The 7,500-nt window shown below is 29.2% G+C and overlaps 1 protein-coding gene across 2 annotated transcripts in view; it reads left to right on the forward strand.

Moving 5' to 3' along the window:
- LOC137639924 (uncharacterized) overlaps nucleotides 1–7,500 on the forward strand; it is a 49,610-nt gene that overhangs the window by 1,050 nt on the left and 41,060 nt on the right. The window lies entirely within an intron of this gene.

Genomic DNA, 7,500 nt, shown 5'->3' on the forward strand with positions numbered 1-7,500 from the left:
AATACCGTGACTATACATTTAGGTTCACAAACAGTTAAATAACACGAGTCTGTAAAAAAAAAGAAGCTATAATAATGGCAGTAATCTCGGACATATCAAAAATTACTTCTGGGCAATTCTTAGACATGGTAGTGTTAAAGGTCAACCAGTTGACCTGTATAAACGTTTTACTACTACTACTACTACTACTACTACTACTACTACTACTACTACTACTACTACTACTACTACTACAAGCCATGACCTTGGTTAAAGGTCAGCCTGTTTACCTATATAAACATTTTAATACTACTACTACTAGCCATGACCTTGAGTACTATTGGTAGAAAAATAGAATGCTAGAAGCCCAAGGGCTCCAACAGGGAAAGTAGCCCAGTGAGGAAAGGGAATAACAAATAAACTATTTATAATTAATGAATGGAAATTATGAAATAATTTAAGATAAATAACAACCTTGAATTTAATCAGCTATCTATAAACTACAAACAAGATTTAATTCAACCCGTCCAACTAAAAAAGAAAAATAATATACAAAAAGTCTGTATTTCTGAAGTTCCACCGATTCAACCTCCATATTAGGAAGACCACTTACAATCTGGTCAGATTTATTTTATGTTGTTAACCTTCTTTTGGGCTGAAGTACAGAGATACTACAATTTGTAACAGCTGGAGCATTGCACTCTAAAGCTATGTAAAGTTATTATTCGCCTCAATATAGACCTGGAACTGACCATTTAGTATAATTTGACAAGAAGGATATAACTTATTAGTCGACTGGACACCAAATATCTTCTGTTATTTCCTACCCGTAGGTAAAATGTACCTAATTAAATATTGAATTTTAATCATCTACAGTATCTGTCAATACCTATGTCAGAAGTTTATTTCAAAAGCACTTATAGATAAGTAGGTAGTAGATAGACATATATATATATATATATATATATATATATATATATATATATATATATATATATGTATATATATATATTTATATATATGTATATATATATGTATATATATATATATATATATATATATGTATATATATGTATGTATATATATTTATATATATGTATATATGTGTATATATATATTATATATTATATATATATATATATATATATATATATATATATATGTATATATATATATATATATATATGTGTGTGTGTGTGTGTGTGTGTGTGTAGAAATCACGAAAGCTGACACGTGATGAATATAAAATGTATTATAGCCACGAAAGGAAAAATGAAAAAGACTTGATTGGAGTTAGTACTTTCATCCACTCAGGACATTATCAAACTCAGCAATTAATGTCCTGAATGGATGAAAGTGCTAACTCCAATCAAGTCTTTTTCATTTTTCCTTTCGTGGCTATAATACATACATATATATATATATATATATATATATATATATATATATATATATATATATATATATATATATATATATATATATATGCCTATTGTGCTTTTCTTCCCAAGTCAGTTGAATCTACCTTGAATTTTTTTTGTTCCGTCTGAATGTAAGTGGTTAATGAATTAACATTCAATTTAATTCAATTGTGTATATATTACTATTACCTACCTACTTCCAATCAAGATGTATGATATGAATGTAATAATTTCCTTCATGAAAAAATAAACTCAAACTTCATTTACTTACACAATAAAGTCACAATATTTTCACTATTATCTGTTCATATGTTATACTAATCTTAAAATTATATAAATGATTTGCAAATATTTATGAAGATATTCAATATTATCACAATATTGTCAGTGTTGTCTATTCATCTGTTATTATAATGATCTTAAAATTATATAAATTAGAAAATATTTATTAGGATATTCAATATCACAATAAATTCACAATATTTCCAGTATTGTCTATTCATCTGTTATTATAATGATCTTAAAATTATATAAATTAGCAAATATTTATTAGGATATTCAATATCACAATAAATTCACAATAGTATTAGTAGTGTCCATTCTTCTGTTATTATAATGATCTTAAAATTATATAAATTAGCAAATATGTATGAGGACATTAAATATTATCACAATAAATTAACAATATTTCCACTATTGTCTATTCATCTGTTATAACGATCTTAAATTTATATTTATTTTCAAATATTTATGAGGACATTCAATATTATCACAATAAATTCACAATATTTCTAGTATTGTCTATTCATCTGTTATTATAATGATCTTAAAATTATATAAATTTGCAAATATTTATGAGGACATTCAATATCACAATAAATTCACAATATTATTAGTAGTGTCCATTCTTCTGTTATTATACTGATCTTAAAATTACATAAATTATTTGCAAATATTTATGAGTACATTCAATATTATCACAATAATTTCACAATATTTCCACTATTGTCTATATATCTGTTATTATAATAATCTTAAAATTATACATATTATTTACATATATTATCTGAAGGTCAGATAATTTCCTTGAGCGTGTACTTGACCATTTTATTATATGACATTGCCATTGATCGCCACAACAGTTATTTTTGCATTCTTTTTCGTTTATTTTATAACTGCATAATATCCGAGTGATTTCTAATTAGAATAAATTGAGTCTTTTTCAGGTAATTTTTGTCACGTATAAAAAAGTGATGATTCTTAATGTGTTTTGATGGGCTATTTTGAGGTTTCTGATATTTGGCCTATATTGCGTTGCATGGCAACTGTCGCCTCAAGGCTTGCAATTTCAATTTGCTAAGGAGAGAAAAAAATTAATTTGGGACATCCTTGGTAGGAACATGCATCAAAGACGCATTTTCATGCATTACGAAATCTGTAAGCTACTTATGTATTTATGATTCATATATATATATATATATATATATATATATATATATATATATATTTATATATATATATATATATATATATATATATATATATATATAATGTATCTATCTATCTATCTATATATATACATATATATATATATATATATATATATATATATATATATAATGTATACATACATACATACATACATACATACATATGTAAATATCAATCAAAATGCCATTTTATACTGAATTCAACATTTGCGAATGTATATCCACTAAAAATTCATTTATGATAGATGCTTCTGGCTGGGTAAGGATTCGAACCTTACAATAGAGCTATCAATTGGTAAAGTCGTCCCTTCCGGCATTGTTTCGGCACAGGCCATAGGTTCGAATCCTTGCCCAGCTAGAAGCATTTATCATAAATGAATTTCAAGTAGATATACATTCCCAAAGGTAGAATTCTGTATTAAATGCCATTGTGGTTGATATATAGTGTACATTGATTAAAATCACGAGTGTTAGTTATACATACATATATATATATCTATATATATATATATATATGTATATATATATATATATATATATACAGTATATTTGTATGTATGTATATGTATATGTATATATATACATATGTATATATATAATATGTATATATATATATATATATATATATATATATATATATATATATATATATATATATATATAGTATATATACTGTATATTATATATAATATATAAATTTATATACTGTATAAATATATATATATATATATATATATATATATATATATATGTATATATATACATATATATACATATATAATATATATATATGTATATATATATACATATATATAATATGTATATATATATTATATAGTATATATATATTATATAGTATATATATATTATATATAATATATAAATTTATATATTGTATATATATATATATATATATATATATATATATATATATATATATATATATAGTTCTCGGTAAGTATGTTAGGAAAAATACAAATTACTTAAAATTTGTGATATATATATATATATATATATATATATATATATATATATATATATATATATATATATATATATGATAAAGACGCCGGACCTTGAAAATAATATTTCTAAACAGTCAATGCGAATGAGGACAATGGTGTGGTTTCATGTGACAGTAACTATTTACGTGACGGTGCGTGGTGGATATTGTGGGTGGTGGTGGGGGTGGGGGGGTAGGGGGGTCATAGATCGGCAGGTGCACTGTAATTTGGGTGTTGGTAAGCTTTCACTCAAGCAGGTCGGCCCGGCTTCGTCGAGTCTTGGGTATAGTTGTCTTGTCCAACGTTCCTTCTTATCATGTAATTCTTCGTAAGTTTTATTGCCCTAGGTCGTTATTATTATTATTATTATTATTATTATTATTATTATTATTATTATTATTTATTATTATTATTGAGTGAATAGCCGGGGTTATTATTATTATTATTATTATTATTATTATTATTATTATTATTATTATTATTATTATTATTTAGTGATTAGCCTTGGATATTATTATTATTATTATTATTATTATTATTATTATTATTATTATTAATATTATTATTATTGAGTGAATAGCCCCGGTTTTTGTTATTAATATTATTATTATCATTATTATTATTATTCAGTTATCACTCTTTGGTATTTTTATTATTATTATTATTATTATTATTATTATTATTGTTATTATTATTACTATTATTATTATTATTATTTTTATTATTATTATTTATTATTATTATTATTTAGTGAATAGCCGGAAGGGTTGGAGCAAGTCCAACGCTCGGGTTGAATGCCAGTCTGTGTGGTGTTATTTAAGCAGGCACATCATGTTTGTATTTAGACTAGAGTGTGGGGCAGCTATTAGAACCGTGAAAGAGGAGGAGAAGCTAATTATAAGTGCAGACATCAATGGCAGAGTAGGGAAGAGTAGAGATGGATATGAGTAGGTAAATGGAGGCCATGGGTTTAGAAGTAGAAATGGAGATGGAGAGTATTAGAGATTGCTCAGAGTTGTAAATTTGCATGTATGAACACCTGGCTTCAAAAGTTGGATAAGCACCTGATAATCTATGAAAGGGAAGGAATTGAAAGCCAAATAGATTACATCCTGGTTAGAGGAGTTGACAAAAAAAAATGTGAACTGTAAAGTTATTTTGGAGGAAGCTTGTGTTAAACAACATAGAATAGTAGTGATAGATTTAAAAATAATAGGTAGAAAATCCAAGAAGAGAAAGAGGAGATTTAAGACCTTAAAGTAGAAATGGGTGAGCAATTTAGGAGAGAGAGAGAGAGAGAGAGAGAGAGAGAGAGAGAGAGAGAGAGAGAGAGAGAGAGAGAGAGAGAGAACTTAGAGATTTGACAGGATTACAGAGTGGAAAATATCTGGTCAGATATGAAAGAACTATGTGTAGGGGAAACATAAGAACTTGTGGGAAGAACCAGCAGATATGGTCTGTCGAAAGGAGAAAAGTTGTGGTGGTATATAGAGGTGCAAGAAACAACTAAAAGAAACTCAAAGGCATTTAAGGATTGGAAAGTAAGGCATGCACAGAGCGCAGAGGAGAGAGAGGAAAGTGGGTATAGCTATTGCAAGGGTGGTAGAGCAATTGAATGAAAATCTAGGAACAAGGGAAGGAGAAAAGGTTATCTATAAAACTTCAGACTTGCGGAAAAGGCAAAGACCTTTCTTCTTGAATATTGATACCATTAGAATCCTCTACCAGTCTTCAGGCATTATTTCCTCTTTCCATGTCACTCTTAATAAGTCCAGTATCCATTCTTCCCCATTTGGAACTTGTATCTTGACTATTTCAATTTAAAACTGATAAATCAGGTACTTTACTATTTTTCATTTTATTCAATACCTGCTTCACATCTGTATGCCATATCTCCATCACTGGCCCCTCCACCCTTTTGGGATTCTCTAAGCTCCTCTCATTTCAAGTACTCTCTCCATCTCCTCTTATCTTCATCCCTAAGACTTGATGACTTCCAGTTGTTAGGCCAACCAACTGGAATTCATCAAGTGTTAGGGATGAAGATATTAAGAGGAGATGGAGAGAGTATTTTGAATAACTATTTCATACTTGAAATGAGAGGAGTTGGGAGAATCCCAAAGGGTGGAGGGGCCAGTGATGAAGATATGGTATATAGAAGTGAAGCATATATTGAATAAAATGAAAAATAGTAAAGTACCTGATTTATCAGTTTCAAATTGAAATGGTCAAGATTCAAGCTGCAGATGGGGAAGAATGGATACTGGATTTATTAAGAGTGACATGGGAAGAGGAAATAATGCCTAAAGACTGCTAGGGGAGTCTAATGGTATCATTATTTAAGCAGAAAGGTGATGCCATGGAATGTGGTAACTACAAGGGAATTAAACTAATAGAGCATGGTATAAAAGTTTTTGAGAGGGTACTAGATGAGGGAATGAGAGATTGTAAAGATTGGGAAACAACAGTATGGGTTCATGAAAGGGAGAGGAACTGTGGATGTCATCTTTATAGTAAGACAGCTACAGAAAAAGAGGCTAGAGGGAAACCAGTAGCTCTTTTGTGTTTTTTGTAGATCTAGAGAAGGCTTATGATAGAATCCTAAGAGAAATGAAGTTTTGGTGCTTGAGGAAGAGGAAAGTCCCAGAGAAGTTGGCTAGAATGACAGTTCTACGCTTGTTTTTATTTGTGCTGGTCAACGGAAGTGTTAAGTGAAGATATGAGGAAGGAAGAGTTGTGGGAGTTGCTATATTATTATTATTATTATTATTATTATTATTATTATTATTATTATTATTAGCTAAGCTAAATTACAACCCCAGTTGGAAAAGAAGGATACTATAAGGCAAATGGATACGACAGGGAAAATAGCCCGGGGAGGAAAGGAAATAAAGAAACATAGAATAGTGTGCATAAGTGTACCCTCAAGCCGGAAAACTCTACCCCAAGACAGTGGAAGATGATTTGGTGATTGCTGCTGAAAATTGGGTAGTCTTACAGGAAAGGGTTTAAGAGTGGCACGAGTCTAGAGAGAGATGGCTTGAGGGTAAGTGTGGACAAGACTGAGGTTATGGTGACCAGTAACGAAAGTAAGGACAGAAAAGCCATACATGAAATTTATAAAACAGGTGGAACAATTTAGGAACTTGAGAGGGATCTAATATATATATATATATGTCAGGAGGGAGCGTGTGAGGCTGAAATTTAGAATAGCTTAAGAAGTTTGGGGTAAGTAGAGGGAGGTAGCAGGAGTGGTATGTGATAAGAGAATGTAAATTAAGCTAAAAATCAAGATCTATAGCACAATAAAATGACCAGTTAGCTCCAAGACGAAAAGAAGAAGCATAGCTTAAGCGAACAGAGATGAGAATGCTGAGATGGATTATGGGAATATCACTGCTTGAAAGATTGGAAAATGAGGAAATAAGAAGAATGGCAGGCGTAGTAAAGACTACATTGGTGATAAGAGCGTCACGACTGAGATGGTGTGGTCATGTGTTGAGGATGAATGGTGGGGAGTGAGTAAGGAGGGCTTGTGAGGAACCTATTAAGGAGAGAAGATCAAGAGGGAGGCAGAGAATTAGATGGCGAGATAAAGTGAAGGAT

Source organism: Palaemon carinicauda, chromosome 4 (assembly GCF_036898095.1).
Source record: "Palaemon carinicauda isolate YSFRI2023 chromosome 4, ASM3689809v2, whole genome shotgun sequence".
NCBI lineage: Eukaryota > Metazoa > Arthropoda > Malacostraca > Decapoda > Palaemonidae > Palaemon > Palaemon carinicauda.